At 40.9% G+C, this 25,715-nt stretch overlaps 1 pseudogene; it reads right to left on the bottom strand.

Moving 5' to 3' along the window:
• Nucleotides 1–10,290: 10,290 nt before the first annotated feature.
• Nucleotides 10,291–13,110, bottom strand: LOC125283300 (zinc finger protein OZF-like; annotated as a pseudogene).
• Between the last annotated feature and the right edge of the window lie 12,605 nt (nt 13,111–25,715).

Here is a 25,715-nt window from a genome sequence, read left to right as displayed (position 1 = left end):
AATCAGATTACAGAAACTTCTTTGTATTCATAGTTTACTAAGAGTTTTCATTTCAAAATCATGAATGGTTATTGGATTGTATGACTTCCATTTTATGTATATATTAAGATGATCATATTAGTTTCATCCTTTCAATCATCATACATTACACTGATTAATTTCCGCATGTTACACTACCCTTGCAGTCCCAGAATAAACCACACTTGGTCATGATGTATTTTGTCTATTTGTAATTTATCTCGCTAGGTTTGTTTAGAACTTCTGCATTTATGTGTATGTAAAGATGGAAGATGGATCTATTACTTTCCTTTCCTCAAATGTCCTTGTCAGCTTTGACATTAAACTTCCGATGGCCCCCTAAACAGACTTGGGAAGTGATTCCTCTGATTCTTTTCTTTCGTAAATGTTTAGAATTTCACTAGCGAAGCCAGCTGGCCTTGAGTTTTCTTTCCAGGAAGGCTTCTAGCAATGAGTTCGATTACTTTAATAGTTATGGGACTATTCAGATTTTCTATTTCCTCTTCTGTCAGTTTTGGTAAACCGTGACTTTCAAGGAATTTAGCCATTTCATCCAAACTGTCAGATTTACTGGCATGAAACAGTATAATAGTGTGTGTAGTACTTGGTATGGTTTCCTTCACATACTGAGAATATAAGCTATCTGAAGGCAGGGATTTGGGTCCATATTGTTCACTGATGGATCCCCATACTCTGTATGAAATAGTGTCTAATGTGTGATAGACACTCAATATTGAATTAATGAATCAATAGACAATAGTGTCATCCAGGTGTCAAGTAATGTGTAGCTAAAATGATCTCTCATCCTCATTTCATGAATTGGGAGTGTCCAGTGGATTCTCACCGCAGTTTACAATATTTACAAATTCCCATGTGGTTTACATTTTTATGAACACCTCTGGTTTTGAGCTTCTGCTTCAAGTAAAACACTCTGGCTAACTGTTGCCTGGTGCTTTTGTTTTGGAAAAAGTCAGTCCACAATAGTACTCAGCTTTTTTTTTTCTCTCTCTGCAAACACCACTCACATATTATCTATTACTGCACAACATAGTTCCCTGATGCATTGGCAAAAGAAAGAACTCAAACTAAATATTAGGTAGTCTTGTTATCAAATGTCCCTTACTCGTTCTGCTGCTTTACTGTCATCCTCTCTCCTTTCCTCATGTCACCCCCAAAGTTTTGCATTTCCAGTGCACAAGGCAGTCTACCCATTTCTATTGCATTTTTGACTCCTAGAAATGCCTTTTAGTTCCCAAGAAATGTCCAACTAAGGTGTGGCTATAGAAAATAAGACACAAGTAAGAAATGCACGAGTGCAAAGCCAGGAGTCACAAAGGATGGTATACATCTTCTCAACAGAACCAGTGCTTCCAAACTGGTTAATTATGAAACTTGCTTCACTGTCAGGGCCAGGAATTCTTACAATTCCTGCTCACTGGCCTTGGTTATTTGCAACAGAATAGTGCCTGCTGTATCCTATTTTTCTGTTCTTCATTGGAAGTCTTCATTGTGTATGCCCAGCTCCTATTGCACTATTACGTATTGAGTCTCTGGAAGCCGAGGATTCTTTTAAGTTTATGGAATGCTTATCACAAAGAAACACTTACAAAACTCATTGAATCTAAAACTCCAAAATAAAACATTGGGGCTATATCACCTTTGGAAAGAATGGGATTACTTCTGTTTGGAAGAGTATACAGGGATGTTGAGGAGGCAAAGAGGTAGGATGTGGTAGAGACTGCCAGCTTCCTACCCAATATTCATCCCCCTCCATTACAAGAAGTAGGTGGAAAGTCAACCACCTAAAATAATACTTTTCTCAGTCATCCTTTCAGCTAGATGAAATTCTAGCAATTCTTAGCAAAAACATGCCAGTTATATCAGCATGTAGTTTCCTCCTTTTTAATGCTTGATGGTATTCCACTGGATTGAGATAACAAAACATTTAATCAGTTACATATTAATAACCATTTAAATTGTTTCTAATAATTTCTCTGGGCTTTTGGCTAAATTGTTTTTTTGTTTCGTTTATTTTATTTTTTTAAGATTTTATTTATTTATTGGACAGAGAGAGCGAGAGAGGGAGAAAGCACAAGCAGGGGGAGCAGGAGAGGGAGAAGCAGACTCCCCGCTGAGCAGGGAGCCCGATGGGGGACTTGATCCCTGGATCCTGGGATCATGACCTGAGCCAAAGGCAGACACTTAACTGACAGTTTAGAGATATATAACTATGTCGTAAAATTATGAAGGAAAGTGATGAATTGATTGCCATAATCAAGATAGCGGTTACAGTTGGAAGGAGGGAGGGAAAATGATCAGAAAAAAGTACGGTGTGGTTGATGGCTTCTGGAACGCTGATCATGATCTGTCTTCACTTGCTGCTGGTACACGGGTATTTCTTTTACACAAAGGTATTAATCTTCATTTTAAAAAATGATTCATTTATTTACTTTAAAGGGGGGAGTGAGGGGAGAGAGATAAAAATCTCAAGCTGACTCTCGGCGGAGGGTGGAGCCCAACCTGCGGCTTGATCTCACCACCTTGAGATCATGAACCTAGGCGGATGCTGAACTGACTGAGCCACCCAGGCATCCCTAATCTTCATGTTTATCTTCTATTCATTTTTGCCCTTAGGTTTGTTATATCCCACTTTTTTTTTTTTTTTTTTTAAATAGTTGAGTGAAATTCAGGCTCCTTTTCCTTCATACCAGGAATGCTTCACAGCTTCTGGATTTCGGCTGCCTCAAGTAGGGCAACCCATTCTTAGAGGCACTGAAATTCTCGAAATCTGGATTTATCAGGGCAGGGAGAGCTGAGGGGTCAAAAGGAAGCAGCTGCAAACAATCCCGGTATGGCTGGCTTTGGTGTCCTTACTTGTCCGAAGTGCTAAAGAAAACAAACTTAGAAATCGAGCTCCACCCTGTGGCTGCCAGAACACAAAGCAAGGAAATGGGAGTCTGACCCGCCCCCTCAACTGTACCACCTCACTGGGAGCGGTCCTCTAGGAGAACCAGATTCTAACCTCCACAAGTTCCCCCAGAGTGAATTTTTTTGGGGGCGGGAGGGGCAAGCAGAGAGGGGGAGAGAGAATCTTAAGCAGGCTCCACACCCAGTGCAGAGCCCGTCGAGGTGCTCGATCTCGCAATCCTGAGATCATGACATGAGCCGAAATCAAGAATCAGCCCTCACCAACTGAGCCACCCAGGTGCCCTCTCTAGAGTGAATTTCTAAGCGCATCTGAGCAAGGAAGTCTGTTTTCTAATCTAGGAAGTCCCTTCATTCCAGAATGTACATTCCAGAGATAGGAGAGTGGTGATCTCTCCTGCAACTCATCCCACCCTAAGATACTAGATAAACTTGCTAGTAGATAAAAAGAGAACCTGTGCGAATGTCTCATGATCTTGGGACACTGAAGATTGAGCAACTGTGTTTTTTCCTCATGTTCCCATCTCATGGCTCACCCAGCTCCAAATACCATCTAGGTAACTGTTTCCTAAATGTGAACCTACCGCTGATGCTGTTCCGTCAGAATCACTTGGGGAGGTATTTTTTTTTAAATAGGGGTCAGGTCACTGCAGCATCAAGCCATCTGATTAACAGAGTCTGGTGCAGAATGCAGGAATCCGTATTTATTCACCGAGCTCTCTGGTAACTGTGATGTGCAATCAGATTCCTCTCATGACTAGCAGTTACATAAATGCTCTCTTTACAAGAGAACAGAGTAAGAAGTAGTAGCAGATCTTGGAAACACAGATAAAGCTTTATAGTCCACACCCAAGAACAAATGGTCTTCTTATGGGGCTGGGGAGGAAGCTATTAGGAGGGCAATGTGGACAGCTCAGTTAGCAAAATACATCTTGACAGAAAGGTCGCTGCCCCATCTTCTTCGAGGCCCTCTAGAACTGCTTTGGTCTTGAAGTCCCAGATGTGGGCGAGTTAAGCTGTCAATATTCTACTCTTCTAAAAGGAGCGGTTCTCAGGAGCAGCTAAGAGAATTACTAATTAATCAGAAAGACATCTTCCCCACCCCTTCCAACTCCAAATTCTCAGCCTCCACAATCATGAGAGCTGATACCTCCCAAGAAATCATACAGCCACACCTACACAACCTATTAGTTCTGTTTCTTTGGAGAACTTAATATATTTTTTTAAATTGTCAATTGTAATGGTATGGTGGCTATAGTTTTTAAAAATCTTCATCTGTGGGCCGCCTGGGTGGTTCGGTCATTAAGCATCTGCCTTCAGCTCAGGTCATGATCCCAGGGTCCTGGGATCGAGCCCCACGTCAGGCTCCCTGCTCAGTGGGAAGCCTGCTTCTCCCTCTCTCTCTGCCACTTCTCCTGCTTGTATTCTCCTCCCCCTCAAATAAATAAAATCTTTAAAATAAATAAATATATATATTCCCCAGGGGAAAAAAGGAAGGAAAGGCAATGAGAGATCAACAAAATATTTTCAATTTTTGAAGCTTTCTACTCTTGTAGATGTTTCCATTTTGCACTTTTAAAGTCTTTTAAAAAGTCACTCTATGACCCAATAAACCCACTCCTAGATCTATGCCCTGCCAACAAACATGTGCCTATGAACGCTGGGATACATAGATGATATGGGAGGGAAAACAGGTGGACAACAGAGCGTGCCCAAGATTATAAATTACTTACATATTTAATAATAGTCCCAAACTGGAAACAAACCAAATGTCCATCTTTAGTAGGATAAACAACTGCAGTATATTCCTAAAATGAATTACTGTACAATAAAAATAACTGAAGTAGCCTGTGTGACATGGGTCAATCTTAAGATCATCATGTTAAGTGGTGGGGCGCCTGAGTGGTGCAGTCGTTAAGCGTCTGCCTTGGGCTCAGGGCGTGATCCCAGCATTCTGGGATAGAGCCCCATATCAGGCTTCTCCACTAGGAGCCTGCTTCTTCCTCTCCCACTCCCCCTGCTTGTGTTCCCTCTCTCACTGGCTGTCTCTCTCTGTCAAATAAATAAATTTAAAAAAAAATCATCATGTTAAGTGAAAAAGCCACATATATCAGAATAGATTTGTTATATTCCATTTATGTACAGTTTTCCAAAAGGCAGTTAAACTATACTACTTAGGTATACATACTTAGATTTAATTTTAAAAGGCAAGGGATTTGGGTGCCTGGGTGGCTGAGCTGGTTAGGGGCTGACTTTGGCTCAGGTTGTGAACTTGGGGTCCTGGGATTGAGCCCCACATTGGGCTCGGGGAGTTTGCTTGTTCTTCTCCCTCTGTTCCTCCACCCACTCGTGCTCTCTCTCTCTCTCTCTCAGATAAATAAAATCTTAAAAAAAAAAAAAAAAAGCAAGGGATTTATTACAGAAAGCCAAGAGGGTGATCACAGCTAGGAGGAGATAACAGGTTCGATCTGAAAAATATACGAGGTTGGCTGGCCGGCTTCTGGGGTTTCGTAAGTTTCTAAATCTTGACTTATGTGGGGGCACATAGGTGTTTGTTTTATAAGAATGGGACAAGCTGTACTCTTGTTTTATTCACTTTTCTGCACTTCTGGTATCCTTCACAATAAGAAGGTTATTTTTTTAAAAAATTAATTCCTCTCGTGTCCATTCCCCTTTACGCTAAAGAAGCCTCTCGGCTTCTGGAATCTAGGCAACCTCAAGTACAGCACTCTATTCATATCAGAGCTATGGTACCTAAAACTGGGCTTATTAGAAGAGAGAAATCTGGGGGATCAGAGGCCACCAAAAGCAAAACAACTCAGGTTTGACCTGGGGTTGATGCTACTTGTGTTACTGTATTTGTTCGAGTTAATGAAAACCCGAGTTAGAACACAACTGCCACCTAGTGGTTGCTTGCAGCTAAGACACAATAAAGGAAGCGGAAGTTTGCTGAACCTCACTTCTTCATGCCCACTGGGAGAGGCTCAGAACTTGCTTACTTCCCTGTCAGCTTCTCTGGAGTAAGTTTTCTGGGGCTCCCTGAACAAACCACCTTCCAAGAAATCCAGGATATCCTCATCCATCCGAATGTATATTCCAGAGACTGGCCCTCACCTCACCCCTCACTGTTACTAGACTGAAGAAAATAGGTTGTAGATGTTTCCCACTGTTTGTCCTCATATTCCCAGCCTCACCTCCCTGCCTCCCCCAAATACCGTCTACGGTGGTATTTCCATAATGATGATCTCCACTATGTCCACAAGAGAACCAGCCAGGGAAGTAGCTAAAAATACAGATGAGCAAACTGTGTATTCTGTTATTTAGCCATAAAAAATGAGAAAATCTTGCCATTTGCGACAACATGGATGGACCTTGAGGGCATTATGCTAAGTGAAATAATTCAGAGGAAGACAAGACTTGGTCCCCGGACTCTGGGATCATGACCTGAGCCTAGGGCAGACCCCTAACTGACTGAGCCACCCAGGCGCCCCATACCTACTGTTCTAAAACAAAAGCTTGGTTTCTAATGATTTGTCATGTGGAAATTTGCAGTGAAGCAAAAATGAAGCCAAATTATTTCGTACTGTTCCAAAATCTCAGTATGCAATTCTCTTAAGTATCTGGCTAATATAAAGGTGTTCTGACTTTATTGTCAGACACTTCATGAAATTCCTACAATGATAAAAACAATGGAAAGACACTATGAAGTCTTATTGTTCAAATATAGTAGGTACTGATCACCAAGTACTTGGGTTAGACACTTTCTGTCAATTAGGTCTCACAGTCAAAACAAAGGAAAGTGATGTTGATGTTTATTCACTATTATAGTACTTTCTGAAATTGTAATATTTCATACACATAATATGTATGTAAGATAGAAAAAATTAGTAAGGACTCCCATCCACCACTAAGCTTCAGAGAGATAATACTACCGACGCTGCGAAAGCCTTTTCTTTGCCTTTTCTGACTAAATTCCCCTTTCACACCAACAAGTAACTACTATCCTCAAGTTCTGTGTTTAGCATTCCCCTACCATTCTTTAGTTTTACTATATATGTATCTCTAAGAAACTTGTTTGTTTATTCCATGTATTTCTTTTTTCAAGCAATCTCTACTTGCCCAAGGTGGGGCTCGAACTCACAACCCCCAGATCAAGAGTTGCATGTGCACGCTCTTCCTGCTGAGCCGGCCAGATGCTCCTTTTTATACCATTTACTCTTACACTGTTTGTATTCTGTGACCAGACTTCTCAACCAACACTATGCTTGTGAGATTCAATCATACTGATAAACATAGCTCCAGCTCATTTCTTTTCCCTGTGGTATAGTGACCCTCTGATGAACATGTGGTTTTTGCCTCAGCATACATAAAACATATAATTAATGCTCTCTCTCTTTTTTTGTAAAAGGAACTACCCTTATTCTTTTTTTTTTTCTTTTTTTAAGTAAGTTCAATGCTCAATGCGAGGCTTAAACTCATGACCCCGAGACAAGAATCACACGCTCTACTGACTGAGCCAGCTAGGCGCCCCAAACTATCCTTATTCTTATTCCACATTCATGAATAAGCATAAATAAATAGGAATTCCAACCCTTTCAGAAATACTGGGAAAGAGTCATATATTTTCCTCTATACTCTCACTCATCTTCATCCAAAAAAACAGGTTGCAGATAACATAGTAGTTCCTACTACTCCAGTTATAAGGATACTGCACTGTTGTGATGCAAAATGCAAATGCTGCATTATTTTATGGGAAGTCTACGTACTAAAAATCATATAAACTACTTTGCTGAGTATGCCTTTGGGTATAGTTTTGACTTCTGGAGCCATGCTAATGTTTTGCATATAAAAAAATAATACCAACATCCACAAGGATGGGTATAAAAATTCTAAGTCTACAAACAGAAAATAACTAATCAAATTTTATTATTCATAATCACTCCAATGTAATTGTTAAAATTGTCCCAAGTAACTTTTTTTAAGTTTATTTATTTTTTAGTAAGCTCCACACCCCATGTGAGGCTTGAACTCATGACCCCAAGATCGAGAGTTGCACGCTCTACCAACTGCGCCAGCCAGATGTAAATGAGATAACAGTACTGAATCAATGTTCCTGATTTTAATAGTTATACTGTGATTATGCTGGACAATGTCCTTGTTCTTGGTATTTACACACCAAAGAGGCATCATGTCTGAAACTTACTCTCGAATGGCTCAGGAAAACAAAATACTATGTATGTGTGTATCCGTGGACAGAGAGAATATAATAAAGCAACTGCAGTAAAACGTTAACACCTGGGGAATCCGGATGAAAAGTCCTTTGTATGGAGCACCTGGGTGGCTCAGTTGGTGAAGCATTTGACTCTTGATTTCGGCTCAGGTCATGATCTCAGGGCTGTAAGACCAAGCCCCAAGTCCCACGTTGGGCTCTGAGCTGCGCATGGAACCTACTTAGGATTCTCTCCCCCTCTCCCTCCACCCCTGTCCCCCGCCCCGATTGGTCACCCACTCTCCCTCCCTCTAAAAAAATTTTTTTAAGTTCTTTGTAACTATTCTTGCAACTTTTCTGTAATTTTGAAATCAGTTCAAAATAGTTACAAAACATATATTCACCTCTTACCTATAAATATACTTACACATATAGCTCAAAAAGTCACAATTTTCAGAGCTCAAAAAGCATGTTCCATGATATTATCAGGAAATAAACACCTAAATATATAGCTGAAATTGCTGGTAACTTCTCTTTTTCTAAATGTTCCATGTATACATATACTTAAAAAGTCTCATACCCCACGGTGAACACTGATGTCTTCTTCATACTGAAAGCCTTCTGAAATATATTCTTTATCAATATGGTATTCACAGCAAGAACATGACTTACTTTATAAAATTATTTCTAGAGGAAATGATCTCAATTTATTGACCTGGCTTAATTTTTCCTAAATATAAATTCTTATACCCAATAAAGTTGCATTCATGGTGTAGTCATCTATACACTTTAATTTTTTTTTAATTTTATAAAATATTCTATTTGAGAGAGAGCAAGCACAAATGAGCACATGAGTCAGAGGGAGGGGCACAGACAGAGAGGGAGAAGCAGGCTCCCCAATGAGCAAGGAGCTCCATGTAGGGCTTGATCCCAGAACCCTGGGATCATGACCTGAGCCAAAGGCAGATGCTTAACCAACTAAGCCACCCAGGTGCCCCACTTTTTTTTTTTTTTAAGATTTTTTTATTTGAGAGAGAGAGAGAAGTAACATGAATGGGGGGAGGGGCAGAGGGAAAGAACCTCAAGCAGACTCCCCACCTAGCATGAAGCTTTATGTGGGACTCCATCTCACGACCCCGAGATCATGACCTGAGCCAAAACCAAGTCTGATGCTCAACCAACCGAGCCACTTAGGCACCCCCCCTTTTAAGAAATTAATTTATTTTACAATGAGAGAGAGGGTGGAGGAGGAAAGGGAGAGAGAATCCCAAGCAGCCTCCCTGCTGAGCACGGAGCCCAAGGCCGGGCTTGATCTCATGACCCTGAGATCATGACCTGAGCTGAAATCTAGAGTTGGATACTTAAGCAACTGACCCACCCAGGCACCCCCACAGGTTTGCATTCTTTTATGTATTATCTGTGGACATTTTTTTTCACAATCAGAAAAGGTTTTCAAGGGGCGCCTGGGTAGCGCAGTCGCTAGGCGTCTGCCTTCGGCTCAGGGCGTGATCCCGGCGTTGCGGGATCGAGCCCCACATCAGGCTCCTCGGCTGGGAGCCTGCTTCTTCCTCTCCCTCTCCCCTGCTGTGTTCCCTCTCTCGCTGGCTGTCTCTCTGTCACATAAATAAATAATAAAAAAATCTTAAAAAAAAAAAAAAAAGAAAACCTTTTCAAGCATTTTATGGCAATCAGTTATTCCTTAGTGTAAATTCTCTAATATCACGTTTCTTTCAATAAAAAGATTTTTCTCACATTTATGACTCTTCTATGATTCGCTCTGGTGTAAACTCTTTGATACAACTGAGATTTGGTTTCTCAATGAAAATTTTGCAACATTTCTCCCCTGTGTACAGTTTCGTCCCCCTGTGGGTTTCTGTGTGAAAACTTTTGCACATTTGCTGAATTCAATTTCTCTCGTGTATGCCTTCTCCTGATGAAGGACTGTGCTGCAGGTTATTACTGAAGATTTTTGTCTATTTGTCTATGGCACTAGATTTCTCTTTCATTTTAATTCTCATTGAAAGTAAACATCTGAGTGGAAGCTTTTTTTTAGTCACCATAAGAACTGTCTCCCGTATGCCTGCTGTCTCACGTTGGAATGACCTCCTTAAATGCTTTTTCATTTTCACATATCCATCTTATCCACCTGATTTCTCTACTATATGACATTTTTGGTGTCTAGTGAGGTGTGACTTGACGCCAAAGGATTTCACACATTCACTGCATTGTGGGGTCTCTCTCCTGTATGTGTTCTTTGATGGCACTTAGACAAGGCTTCCAGGAGAAAGCTCTCCCACATTTTTTTTTTTTAAGATTTTATTTATTTGACAGAGAGAGAGACAGCTAGAGAGGGAACATAAGCAGAGGGAGTGGGAGAGGGAGAAGCAGGCTTCCCACCGAGCAGGGAGCCCGATGTGGGGCTCGATCCCAGGACCCTGGGATCATGATCTGAGCCAAAGGCAGATGCTTAATGACTGAGCCGCCCAGGTGCCCCACCTTTTCACATTCACTGCATTCACAGGGTTTTTCTCCTGTATGGGTTCTTTAATGTACAGGGAGTTGTGACTTCTGTGAGAAAACTTTCCCACAACCACTGCATCTGTAGGGTTTCTCTCCTGTGTGTGTTCTCTGGTGTATAATGAGTGGTGATTTGGTGCTGAAGCCTTTCCGATTCACCACATTGGAAGGGCTCCCCCCTCCACCCCCTCTTATAAACTCTCTGATGTGAAACGCATTCTGACTGCCTCACGAAAGCTTTCTGATACCGACTGCATTTATAAAGTTTCTCCCCAGTATGAATTCTCTGATGTAAAGTGAGCTCTGACTTCTGGATGAAAGTCTTCGGACATTCATGAAAAAGGGTTTTCTCCAGTGTGAGTTCTTTGGTGTTCAAGGAGCTGTGACCTGCGGATGAAAGCTTTTGAACCTGACTCCATTCATTAGATTTTTCTCCTGTATGCGTTTTATGATGCAAAGTGAGACTAAACTTAAGAGAAAGTTCTTCCACATTCCTTACATCCACAGGATCTCTTACCTGTATGAGTTCTCTCACACTTAATGAGATGTGGCTTACTAATAAAGGTTTTCTGACATTCGTTACATTCATAGGGTTTCTTTCTGGTATGAGTTCTCTGATGCAAAATCAGACTAGATTTGTGGCGGAAGGCTTTTCCACACTCACTGCATTCATAGGGTTTCTCTCCTGTGTGACACCTTTGGCGTTGAGTGAGCTGAGACTTACTACTAAAAGCCTTTGGACATTCTCTGCACTCATAAGGCTTCTCTCCTATGTGAGTTCTTTGATGTAAAATAAGCTCTGTCTTCTGAATAAGATCTTTCAGACACTCACCACATTCATGTATTTTCTCTCCTGTGTGAATTCTCTGGTGTACCACAAACTGTGATTTCTGTGAGAAAAATTTTCTGCATTCGCTGCATCCAGAGGGTTTCTCTCCTTTGTGACTTCTCAGTGTAGAAGGAGTTGTGACATATGGTTAAAAGATCTTTGACATCCGCTACATTTATAAAATCTCATTTCTATATAATACATATTGAGGCACAATGTTCTACTGACAGCTTCTCCACGACCATATTCCTAGCAATTCCAGAATGAGTGTTTTTGTGCATAGTGTGGAAAAATAACTTTCAGCTTTTTTACTTATATAATTTCTGTTCTGGAAAAGTAAATCTAAATTATGTTTCAAAGTTCTTCCATTTGAATCAAATTGATCGAAGTCTTTTCTCAGGTGAAATATTTTGCTGAATACATCACATTCCTGGTGCCTCTCCATGGGATCCAGGCTGTCAGAGTTTTTCTGGAGCCAATCTATACCATCGTCAACTTGCCAGGTATCTTCTAGGAAGGAGACCAGTGAATGTGTATATGATTAGGTACTGGAAGGGGCCAACTCTCATAACAAGGATCAAGGGATTGAGGAAAGACAAGGTGTTCTGGAAATAGAATACAAGTTGGAAGCACCCACTAGAAGGAGAAGAGAAATTGAAGGGAAGCGGAGGGACATAAAAGTCATGGTTAAGGGGAAAAATCCACTTGTATCTGGAAGCTTAATTCTGACCATAGGTGAGATGCTGAGAAAGAGAAAGGCAACATGAGCAGTGCTGTTGATGAAGAGGGAAGATGCCAGAAAGAGAGAATTACCAAGAAAGCCGGGTCCTAGTTAAGCTCCAGATATAACACAGAGTGCAAAGACATAAAGGGCCTATCTCCTTTTTTTTTTTTTTTAAGTTTGTCTGTTTGTTTATTTTTAGTAATCTCTTCCCCCAAAGGGGGGGGGGCTTGAACTCAGACCCCAAGATCAAGAGCTGCATGCTCTACCGAGTGAGCCAGCCAGGCACCTCAAGGGTTTAAGGGTTTTTAAGTAGTGTTCTCAAAATAACCTATCAAAGGTTCTAGCTCCTTAGGCTTTCACTCATGGACCTGGCTTTTATCCACTCACCTAGATGGCCCTTACTGCTGATTTCTCCCTGTACAACCCATAACTCCCTGCTCCAGATGGAGGATTGCTGCTAGTCTGGAAGCCTAACAATCTGCATATGGATAAACATGGCACCAAGAACTTGGTCTTTGGAACCTCTGAAGAAGTAGGAAGGGGCTGTTTCAGAGTCAGCACCTCAGCAAACTGAAAAACCTCCAGTTGGTAGGTGAGAGCAAGATCCACTCTCCAGGTTCAGACAGACACAAAGGTTCTACCATCTATAAATCCTAAGTTCAAAGACATTAAACATTTCAGAAAACTTATAAATTCCAGCAGTTAAGAAAGGAATGGCAATAGGCTGCAGGTTCACCAAGAGTCCTTACCCACGGACATGAGGTTGCTATCATTTTCCAACAGTACATCCCAGTACAGGTTCTTCTGAACAGCTTCCAGTAGCTGCCACTCCTCCGATGTGAAGTCCACAACCACATCCTCAAATGACGATGTTATCTGTAACGGCATATTCTTGTTTCAAGTGATTTTTCACTTATTGATATGGAAAAAATGCGTATGAATTTATTATGATCATTTTCACAATACATTATGTATCCAAGGGTTGGTGAATCTAGTTTTACCTTTATGGAGGAAACTTAAAACTCATTAAACATATCCTGCCATTCAAAAATCAACTAATGTAACTCACCAGATTGCCATCGTCATGTCAATGGATGTAACACAGGTGAGCACACATATGTCAAAACTACTAAATGTTCGTTAAGACTTGTACATTTCGTTGTATATACATTTTACATCAAAATAAAGATACTATAAATAAATATTAAACCCTAAGTTAATGATATACATGCCGGAGTATTTAGGGAGCAGTTTACTAATGTTTGCAATTTACTTCAAAATACATCAAAAAACAAGAAAGGGCTGGCTAAATGGAGAGGCAGGTTCTTTTGATATTCTGAGACTCGATTTCCAACATGATGGTTTCCTCATAACAAAAATAAGCAATTCTTGGGACACCAGCTCAGTGTCCTACAATTCAGCTCAATTCTGACATTATCTACCATTTAAGTGTTCCACCATTTAAGGGTTCAGTCCCACAAGACTGCCCTTCCCCTCTCCCATTTCAGATGCCAGTCACAAGTCCAGATTGTCACCTGTACTTCTGATCGACCGCCTATCAATCAGAGGTTCCCACAACTTCTTCCTCGGGTTCAATTTCTTTGTTAGAGCAGCTCAAAACTCAAGAGAAACATTTTACTTTCTAGATTATCAGTTTACCATAAAAGGATATACCACAGGAACGGCCAGATGGAAGAAATGCACAGGGCCGGGTACGGGGAAAGGGCAAGGGGCTTCCATGCATTCCCCAAGTGCACCACTCTCCCCCAATCTCCACTTGTTCCCCAACCTGGAAGCTGTCTAAACACTGTCCTAATGGGTTTTTATGGAGGCTGCATTGCACAGGCATGACTGATTAAATCACTGGCCACAGGCAACTGATTCAACCTCCTGCCCTTTCCCCATTCCCTTAGTTTCAACCTTCTGATCACATGGTTGATTCTCCTGGCAACCAGCCCTCATCCTTGGATGCTTCCAAAAGTCGTTGTTCACATCACAAAAGAGACTGTTATCACTCTCAACATTTAGGACATTCCAAGGATTTTGGGAGCTATGAGCCAGGAACTGTGGACAAGACCAAATACAGATGAGAAATATATTTTGGTTGTCTGAATGACCAAATGTGTATTTCTTATGAATTACAATATCACATAGGTGATTAAGTGCAGTAAAATGTTAATTACAGGATCTAGTTGGCTGGTATATGGTGTTCATTGTAAAATTCTTTAAACTTTTCTGTATATCTGAGATTTTTTATAACAAAACATCAGGAAAACACTAGGAAAAAAGCATATAATAAAATTTAATGCCCCTTAATGATGAAAACTCTTAGCAAATTAGGAATATAAGTAATTTGCCTTAATCTGAAAAATAGTATAAAACCTAAATAATAATAAACCTAATAATATAAAACCTAAAGCAAACATTACACTCAATGGTGAATTATTAAAAGTTTCTGCACTGAGACAATGAGACAAGGATGCCTATCACCATTTTTATTCAAATGGTACTGAAGATCCTAGCCAATGCAACTGGGCAACAAAAAGAAAAAAGAGGCAAAATTATTAGAAAGGAAGAAATTTATCATTGACAGAGGACATGATTTTGAATGTAGAAAATCCATAAGAATTATAAACTATTAGAATTCATAAATGAATTTCTCAGTGGCACTGGCCATAGGATCAGTATTGATAAATCAACTGTATTTCATTTTTTTTTTAAAGATTTTATTTATTTATTTGACAGAGATAGAGACAGCCAGCGAGAGAGGGAACACAAGCAGGGGGAGTGGGAGAGGAAGAAGCAAGCTCATAGCAGAGGAGCCTGATGTGGGGCTCGATCCCACAACGCCGGGATCACGCCCTGAGCCGAAGGCAGACGCTTAACCGTTGTGCCACCCAGGCACCCCCCAACTGTATTTCATTTTTTAAAAAAGATTTATTTATTTACTCTAGAGAGAGGGAGAGAGAGAGAGCAGGGGAAGAGGGAGAGGGACAGAAGCAGATTCCCTGTTGAGAGGGGAGCCCAACACAAAGCTCGATCCCACAATCCTGAGGTCATGACCTGAGCCGAAACCAAGAGCTGCACGCTCAACTGACTGAGCCACCCAGGTGCCCCAATCAACTGTATTTCAATATACTAGTAGCCAACTACTAGAAAATGAAATTAAATAATACCATTCATAATTACAACAAAACAGCAAATGCCTAGAAATAATTCTTGAAAAAATTTGCAAGACCTCAATACTGAAAACCACAAAACTCTACTGAAACACATTAAAGAAAACGTGAATGAATCCAAGAAAATACCATGTTCCTGGATTAGAAAATTCCATGATATAGGGGCACCTGGATGGCACAATTGTTTGAGCGTCTGACTCTTGGTTTTGGCTCAGGTCATGATCTCATGGGTCACGGGATCAAGGCCTGTGTTGGGTTCTGTGCTCAGCAGGGAGTCTGCTTGAGATTCTCTCCCTCTGCCCCTCTCCCCACTTGTGTGCACACGCTCGCTCGCTCTCTCTCACCCCCTCTTTCTAAATAAATAAATTTTAAAAAATCTTAAAAAAGAGAAAATTCCACAGTATAAAAAGGTTGATTATCCCCGAAACTGATAGAGCCAAGCAACTGGATAAAACCAATATCCTAGGAGGTGTTTTGTGGAAACTGACAAGCTGATTCTAAAATTTATAAGAAAATACTAAGGGCCAAAGCAACAAAGCAATGTGGAGAAGGGCCTGCAAGAGAGCAAGAACATTAGCAAGAAGAACAGTGAGGAGGCAGCTGCAGTGGTCCAAGTGACCTATGACAATGGCTCTGACTAGGGTGGTGCTGTGGAAATGAAGAATGACAGATCTGAGGACTCCTTTGTAAACAGAACCAACAGGGTTTGCCCTCGGATGATGGGAAACACAGAGACCGATGAAAGTGTGAGAAATGGAGACAGGCCCATTGGCTTCTGTATTGTCTACGGCTGCTGTTGTGCTGTGTGTGGCGGAGTCGAGGAGTTGCAACTGAGGCTCTCTGGCCCACAAAGACTAATCATCTTACCCTTTACAGAAGTTTGCTGATCACTCATCTGAGAAGCCAGGAGAAGCTATTAACTGAAAGAGGGAAACTATGGAAGGAACAGGTTTCAGGTGAGATTAGGAGCTTGGTTTGGGAAACGATTAGCTGGACACACCTGTAGAGATGTGTACCTTAGAGATGTCAGGGAGTCAGTACGATACAGGAGGAGATGCTTACGGAAGAAGTGCAGGCTGGAGATATAAAGAGGAAGCCATCACCATACGAGTGCTGCTTAAACTATGACACTGGATGAGAACACTAAGGAGTGAGTACAAACACAAAAGACGCAAGGAATGAGCCCTGAGACACTCTGGCTTTAAGATAAGAGGACGGGAGGGGCGCCTGGGTGGCACAGCGGTTAGGCGTCTGCCTTCGGCTCAGGGCGTGATCCCGGCGTTATGGGATCGAGTCCCACATCAGGCTCTTCCGCTGTGAGCCTGCTTCTTCCTCTCCCACTCCCTGTGCTTGTGTTCCCTCTCTCGCTGGCTGTCTCTATCTCTGTCGAATAAATAAATAAAATCTTTAAAAAAAAAAAAAAGATAAGAGGACGGGAGACAAGACAAATGACAAAAAGAAGCTGAACCCTACAAGGGGCCAATAAGGCAGAAAATCCAGAGAGCACGGCATTCTGAACACCAAATGACAAGAGTATTTTAAGGAAGAAGTACCGACAATGCTAGATGTTGATGAAAGGTCCAGTAAAAACTGAGCGTGGGATTTAACAACATGAAGTCACTGGTGATCCTGATAAAAACCATTTTTGGAGGAAGGAGGAGATTAAAAGTTAACTGGAATGGGTTCAAATAAGAAAGGGAGGCGGGACTGGTGATACCGATTTTGGGCAACTCTTTTGGCTTTTGACGAAGACCTTGTGCCTAAGTGCCAGAAAGCATTTACTGACTGTGAGGAAATGTCTTAATGGAAAATGTACTTCGTAAAAAGGCCTGTTTCTCTTTTGATTACAGCTGCCATTAGCACCAGAGGAAAACTGGCAACTCCACTTGGAACCCCATGGTTTACACAGCAATGTTTCGACATTAAGCACTTTGAAGGACCCACCATCTGTATGTGCACCCATGCTCCACCCGGCTGCGTCTTAATCTTCTTTCTATGCCTCTTTCCCACCTGACTTTTACCATTTGTGTAGTGTTGCTCTTAATTACGTACATTCTAGAAATGTCCTCAAATCCTTTGGAAAGACAGCTCCCCTGGGATTTGGTCATTTTTAGCTGCTCTCGGAAAATGGCCAGTGACTCCAACATCTGCTCAAATGACTTTTCCAGCTCTTCTCTGAATCTTGATAAGAGCTCTCTGGTTAAGAGAACCACCAGCGACAAGACACTGCTCGTTCAGGAACCTCTACCTCCTCCCATCATGGAATCTGTCTTTTCCCAGGTAGTGAGACCTGTGGATTTAAGGGGAATATTTACTTTAGATGGCATATCAACTACAGGCCCCGAATCTCTGCCTTTATTGCAGAGGACCTACCCTCACATAGAACTCTAGGCTGGGCCTTCTGTTAACTCTGATCAGGCTTCTGGGAACAAAAGTAACATTGAGTCTGACACCTTAAGTGGTTAGTTCAATCCAAAGGTTCTAGAAATAAAATGTCCAAGGCTGAGATGCTCTTAATATTCATAAATACATCCTACACGTACTTATGGATTGGTAACTTCCCTAGTTATTGTTACTGGACTTGAGTGCTTGCACCCAGCAATGGTGGAAATAAGGATGGACCCAAAATTTATTTTTTTAAAGATTTTATTTATTTATATGTTAGAGAGTGAGAGCACAGGCAGGGAGAGCAGTAGGCAGAGGGAGAAGCAGGCTCCCTGCTGAGCAGAGAGCCTAATTCGGGACTTGATCCCAGGACTCTGGGATCATGACCTGAGCTAACGCAGCTGCTTAACTAACTGAGCCACCCAGGCGTCCCTGGACCCAAAATTTAAAAGCACATGCCAGGCTCTATTGGGGCTTATGGTCAAGCACAAGGGAGGCAGCACAAAGGAAGGAATCCTTAGGCTGACTCCCTGAGGAGAGGTCAGGGAAAGTTTTTAAAGAAACTTCGGTGGAAAAAGCATGGAGAGGCAGAGATTTATTTATATCTGTACACTTAAAGGTCATGCCTCTTCATGTGCTGCATGTCTAACATATTAAATCTCCACACACACACCCCACGTGATTTTTTAGTATTAAAATGAGGGTGAACGTCAGTGAAAGGTCAAATTGGGTAGCCATTGTGTCTCAGACTAGTTTGAACTGATCTGGGCTTGCTATTTGGCTGGTGCTTTGCTCTGCAAGAAAAGTGGTAACAGCCAGCAATGAGTTTCCCTGGAGCATAGAGGCTTATTTTTGAGTTTTTGACTATATATTGAAATCTGCAACTTCAAAAGTATAGTCTATTGGGAAACATAATAACTAGTAGAAACTGAGTTTTGAGAACAACCCAAGAAAAGAAAATTACAGGCAAATATCATACATGAACACCAGTGATACTAGGCAAAGGAATCGTAAGTCAAGTCCAGCAATGCAGAGAAAAGCTAATTTAGGATGTCATCATGGGTTTTATACCAGGAGTACAAAGTTGATTTATTTATATTTTTTTAAAGATTTATTTATTTATTTGAGAGAGAAAAAGAGAGCAGGGGGAGGGGAAGGAGAGGGAGAGAGAATCTCAAGCAGACTTGGTACTGGGCCTGACGCGGGGCCTGATCTCACAACCCTGAGATCAAGACCTGAGCTGAAACCAAGAGTTAGATGCTTAACTGACTGCACCACCCAGGCAACCCAGGAGTACAAAGTTGATTTAAAATCCTAGAGTCAATAAAGGTAATTCACAACAATCGAATAAGAAAAATCAAGATAACAAAAACATCTGAAAAAATTCAACTTACACTGATAACTAAAACAACAAAAAGAACAAAAATCTTAACAAAGTGGGACTAGAAGGAAACTTTCTTAGTCCAAAAAACAGTATTTATCAAAAAATCTACCTCAAATATCATACACTGAAAATTTTCCCCTACTGAGATCAAGAAGAAAAGGATGCCTACTAGCAGTATTTCCATTTTTCATTATATTGATTGTCCTGGCCAGGAAAAAACAAGGAAAAGAAAAAAAACCTGTAAGGATCGAAAAGATGAAACAGAACTGCAATAATTTGCCTTCGTTAGGATTGTTTACAAAGAAAAATTCAAAGACTTCGCAAATATATTAGTAAAACTAACAAAGTTTAATAACATAGCTAGATACATGATCAATATATAAAGTTTAATGCATTTCTATGTAGTAACAATAGCAATTGAAAATAAAGTTACTAAAAAAAATTTAACCATCTTTTTAAAAGTGTGCAAAATAAGTCACAGAATGTGAGAACATCTGCAACATATATCACCAACAAGGACTCGTATGTAGAAAATATAAAGAACTAACAAATCAATTTTTTTTTAAGATTTTTTTTTTTTAAATTTATTTGAAGAGAGAGAGACAGCCAGCAAGAGAGGGAACAGAAGCAGGGGGAGTGGGAGAGGAAGAAGCAGGCACATAGCGGAGGAGCCTGATGTGGGGCTCGATCTCATAACGCTGGGATAACGCCCTGAGCCAAAGGCAGACGCTTAACGACTGCGCCACCCAGGCGCCCCCTAACAAATCAATTTTTAAACAATGGGCAGATACAGGGCATCTGGCTGGCTCAGTTCGTAGGGCATGTAACTCAATCTCAGGGTTGTAAGTTCGAGCCCCACAATGGGTGTAGAGATTACTTAAAAATAAAATCTTAAAAAAATAAGGGGTACCTAGGTGGCTCAGTCGGTTGAGCGTCTGCCTTTGGCTCGGGTCATGAACTCAGGGTCCTGGGATCGAGCCCTACATTGGACTCCCTGCTCAGCAGGGAGTCTGCTTCTCCCTCTCCTTCTGCCCCTTTCTCTGCTCATGCCCTCTCTCTCTCTCAAATAAATAAATAAATAAAATCTTTTTTAAAAATCTTAAAATTAAAAATGGGCGGATAACCCAACAGAAACTGGGCAAAAGATTTGAAGAGGCATGTTATACAAATGAAATCCAACGTCCTTGAAACATAATAAAAGGGGCCCAGTCCTATTGATAATAAAGAAGATGTAAATTAAAACCACAGTAAGATACCACCACAATCCCAGTAGATGGACCAAAAGCAAAAGATCTGAAAATACAGAGGGTTGGCAAGGATTTAGAGCAAAATGAGCTTCCACACGCTGTTGATAGGGGTGCAAATTAGAAGAGCTCCTTCAAGAAAAACATGGTGTTAGCTAGTGAAGTTGACTGTTATGACCAAGCAACAAGTAAATATCTCAGAAAAACTTACGGAGACTAAACCAGGGTACGTATACCAGAATGTTCACAGTAACACAGTGCATAATAACCAAACATGAGAAACAATTCCAATGTCCATCCACAGTAAAATGGAAAAAAATTAACTGTGCCACATTAATAATATGAATGAATGAAATAATAAGAAACCAAAGATACATGTAATACAGATGAAGCTCATAAACATAATATTGAAGGAAAGAGGCAAGACACACAAAAATATAGCATGTGACTGTATGAACAGAAAGCAAATAAGAGAAACAGTTAAAAGTGCAACTGTCACCTACTGTTCCAGCTACTCTAGATGGAGTTCACTTAATGTTCACAGCCCTCAGAGTCACTATGAATTTAGTTTACACAAACGAGAAACTGGACACTCAGAGAGTTTAGGTAACTTTCCCAATGTTCTAGCTGGTATAATTGAGATATAAACCAAGACTTTAAAAATCCACATTCTTTCCACTAAAATCATTTGAAGATTTTGTGATTGCTTTCCTAAAAAATCTCGAGAGGAAAAAAAAAAAAAAGGAAAAGTATGCATAATAATGAAAAATCAGCAATGGGCCCAGGAAGATTTTTTTTTAAGATTTATTTATTTATTTTTGAGAGAGAGAAAGAGAGAGTGAGTGCAAACATGAGTGGGAGAAGGACAGAGGGAGAGAATCTTCAAGCAGACTCCCCAGTGAGCATGGAGCCCAATGCGGAGTTCAATCCCAGGACCCTGGGATCATGACCTGAGCTGAAGGCGGATGCTTAACCCACTGAGCCACTCAGGTGTTCCCAGATAGATATTTTAATTGCTTTTCTTCACAGCAAAATTAAAACAGAAGTCTAAATGGCAAAAAGAAGCACTTGCAATATAAGTAAAAATATAAGTATTAAAGACAAGATAAATATCCAGAACCTATATAATAAAACCAGAAAATTTTCTTGAGGAGCTGGAGAGAGACCAATTTGTATAAATATAAAATTATAGATTGTTCTGCCCAAATTTATGTATATTTTTAATGTGACACCAGGCAAAATTCCATAGTATAGCCACTTGATGGAATATTAAAAGTATTTTTTTAACTTTTAAAGAAGGATTTTAAAAAGAATATGGGAATGCATATATGATAAACTCAGTTTTAAGAAATTATTCAATTAATAACTTTTCAAAAAGCATAAAAATGCTAAAATAAAGGGGCTCCTGGATGGCTCAGTCAGTTAAGCATCTGACTCTTGATTTCATTCAGGTCATGATCTCATGGGTCCTGAAATTGAGCCCCAAGTCCCACCGGCGCTCAGTGGGGAGTCTGCTTGAGAATCTCTCTACTTCTCCCTCTGCCCTTCCCCCCAACTTGAGCAGTCTCTCTCTCTAATAAATAAATCTTTTTTTAAAAGCCTAAAATAAAAAACATAAGGAAAAGTTAACAATTGTTATCTCTAAGTAGCATATTTTGGGGAAACTGGCTTGTTTCTCCCTACCTGTTTCATGATCAACCAGAAAAGAAACACGCAAGTGAGATTTACAAAAACCCAAAGATAAAAGGCAGAAGCCACACCTTTCATAACACATATATTTTGCACATTAATTTAATCTAGTCACTTGAAAGTATTTTCATATTACATAGAACGAATAAGAAGAGAGTATGAGTTGGGGTCAAAGGAGAGTTGAAACAGCCCTTGCGTAGGTGACTGGGTATGATGGACCAAATTGTGTGTCAGCTATGAGAATCAAACCCCCAAAAAGCCTGTTCCCATTTTCTGAGCCGATGGAGTCAAATTTCTGAAAACCCCCTGCCCATCAAAATCTCCCCCAGTTCACACGTCTCAGACTTGTGCACAACCAGACAAGCTACTCAATTACAAACACAAACGAGGCTGTCCAACCACTCAAGCCCACACACTGCTATCTCATCCTGAAATAAGTCACCCCATTCAGGGACCCACCACATGCAGGTTATCGGACTCACATAGCCAACTAAACGCTGACCATCAGAAGCGCCCAAGGAGTAATCTCTAGCCCTCGCTGACCCCCTCCCGCGACACCTGCTCTCACACCCGAGCCACCTCTCCAGTCACTCATCACGGATCCTCCAGCCCACCGCCAAACGCCCGACACCCCCAGGCTGCCTTCATCAGTTAGGGACCCCACCACCGTCACCGAGCACTCGCTAAGCGCCGCACCTCCAAGCCAGCAACTGCAGACTCCTCAGCGCGCCACAGGTTTAAAAGGACAGCACACACCACTTCCGCTTCCGGTCCCACACAGCGCCGACGGCTTCTCTCGTTCACTCCTGAGCAGGTGGAAGTAAAAGGCCGCATCCTTCCAAAGATTCGAACGTCGCCACTTGGCGAGTAGTACGGCCGCCCGCATTGATCGGCTTCACAATGGGAGCAGTCGTTTTGAAATAATGTGCGGGGTAGAAGCCTCCGCCGGCTTCTCCCGCTCTCGGTCTTGCTCCCTCGGGAAAGCCTTTCCCTACCGCACCTCTGCAGCACGCCGGGGCCGTTACGCATGCGCAGTGGCACGTCCAACCCGCCGCGCCTTCTCGGAGGCGGAGGGATTACCTCCAGCTGAGGAGGTGGTTGATCTTGCACTGGATCGCAGAATCCGGGAAGACCTCTGATGAAGGGCACGGGGCACAGTAGACATGTGCATTGAAGAGAAGTAACTCTAGGGTGTTGGAAGTAGAGGTCGTGGAAGAGGAGGCACCGGGGCCAGTAGAACCGGGAAGCAAACGTGAGGACAGGCCTGTGCGTGCCTGATGGTGAGGAAGAGGGACGAATGTCGGCCCGGGGGAGGAGGGGAGCCGGAGCTCAGCGGCAGGGGGCTTTGCAGGTGCAGAGGGCGGGGTCACAGAAGAGCGGGGGGTGAGGTGGGGGGACACTGTTGCGAATCCCAAACGCAGAAAAAGTTCAGAGGGGAGCTACTGCATTTCTGGAAGCATCTGGTGAGCTCTGCCAATCAAATTAACCAGCCCTACTCCAAACGCCAATCTGTTACACATCCTGGGAAATCAGAAAGCTAAAGTTATGTCATCAAAAAAATATATATATATATGCTTCACCTCAATGCCTCCAAACTATCTGTGGGTTGGAGATGGAGATGTCACATAAAGACCTTGCTTTTGAGTTCCTCTTCACACGGCTGAAGAGGATTTTTGTGAAACCCCAACGACAAAGTGGAGATCCATGCTCAAACGACTAGTCACGTTAATGTGACCTGCTGCCAGACCGCAGCAAAATGTCCTGGTATACACTTTTTTATTTTTTTAAGATTTTATTTGAGAGAGACCGAGATAGCAATAGAGATAGTGAGAGAGAGCAGGAGTGGGGAGGAGAGGGAGAAACAGGCTCCCCGCAGGGAGCCCCACCGCGTGCTCTGTCCCAGGACCCTGAGATCATGACCTGAGTCGAAGGGAGACGTTTAAGGACTGAGCCACCCAGCCGCCCCTGGTGTACACTTTTATAGCTCTTATCACTTAGGAAACCCCCAGTGTTTTAATTTCCACCATTTAATTTCTTAGGTTTGGTAATGATGTCATGATTATGCAGGGGATGCAATGATAATATAGAAGTAAGGTGTCGTAGTTATCTTTAATTTCAGATGATTCTGAAAGGATAAAGAGATAGATAACTAAATGGAAAATAGGTACATAACAAAATGGTGAATTTGCTGAATCTTTTTTATAGGTACATAGGGACCATTATTATTTAGATTTTCAACCTTCTTATACTTAAAAATTATTAGAATGCAAAGTTGGAAAAATGACAATTTCTTCTTTGACTCATGGAATATTTAGAATTGTTTCCTAATTTCCAAAATTATAGATTTCTAGCTAATTTTTTGTCATTGACTTCTAAGTGTATGTGAGCTTAACAGAACATAATTGCACATTTAGTTCTTTGAAGTTTGTTGAAGTTTGCTTTATAGCCCATAACATGGCAAACATGGCAAACTTTGAGAAGAAGCGTTTGAAAATTCTGTGAATTTTGAGGATGTTGTATACAATACCTCCATTATACTGATTTTTATTAAGTATATTCAGAACTTTTATAAAAATTTTATCAGTTTCTTCTGTAATATACTGGCAGAAAGGGATTAAAATCTCCATGATTGTAAATTTGTCTTTTATAAATCTTACATTTTTACTTTAGATAATTTGAGTCCCTGTCTAATGTATGAATTTAGCATTTCTTCCCATGATTACTGAGTGTCCCCTTACAGATTTTTTTCTTCTGATATTTAGTTGTACTAGTTTTGTCATGTTTAGTATTTGCATGAGATGTTTTTTCATAGAAGAAAATCCGTTCTATATGTTTTATGTGGTTATTTCATTTAAAAAAAACCCAGTATTTTAACTTTATTTATCAAGTCTGACAAACTGTATATAAACCAGAGCATTTAATTCATTTACATTTAACTTACTAACAAATTTTTGTTTGATCCTACCTCTATTTCGGCAGCTTATTGTTTCTTTATACTCTACTTTTTAGCCCTCTTTGGGTTCGTGATAATTTTTGATTTTTAGTCATTCTATTTTTGCACTTTACTTTTGCTTTGACTAATTGGAAGATATACACCCTGCTCCTAATCCTTAATGATTACTTTATCAATTTATTTATTTTCCTTAATGATTACTTTAAACATGCATCCTGAGCCATAACATACATTCTTAACAACACTCCAAGTTAATAACTTTATACTTCTTTAGGAAAATAGAAAGTACTTTACCACACTTTAATACAGGATACTTGCAATTTACATGCTGCTGTTGTCACGTAGTTCAAGTCTACGTAATTTTTAAAACAACACGATAGGATTATTTTTGCCTGTCATCTTCATTGAAGTTTACTACACTTTGACTATAATTACCTCACAGTGACAGGGTAAATTAATGTGAAGATAGCGTGAATTAACTTTTATTACTATATATTTTAATTAATATTAATTATAGTTATTAATTGCTGTGCTGCCCTACCAAAGGATTACATAGCCCTTTCCTAAAGGCTTGGCCATGTGACTTTTTTCAAGAAATGAATTGTGGGGGGAAGTAGAATGTATCACTGTCAGTCTTTAAGAGCCTGCAAATTGTTTGC

Source organism: Ursus arctos, unplaced genomic scaffold (assembly GCF_023065955.2).
Source record: "Ursus arctos isolate Adak ecotype North America unplaced genomic scaffold, UrsArc2.0 scaffold_19, whole genome shotgun sequence".
Classification (NCBI taxonomy): domain Eukaryota; kingdom Metazoa; phylum Chordata; class Mammalia; order Carnivora; family Ursidae; genus Ursus; species Ursus arctos.
This window is presented reverse-complemented; position numbering and strand designations above follow the sequence as displayed.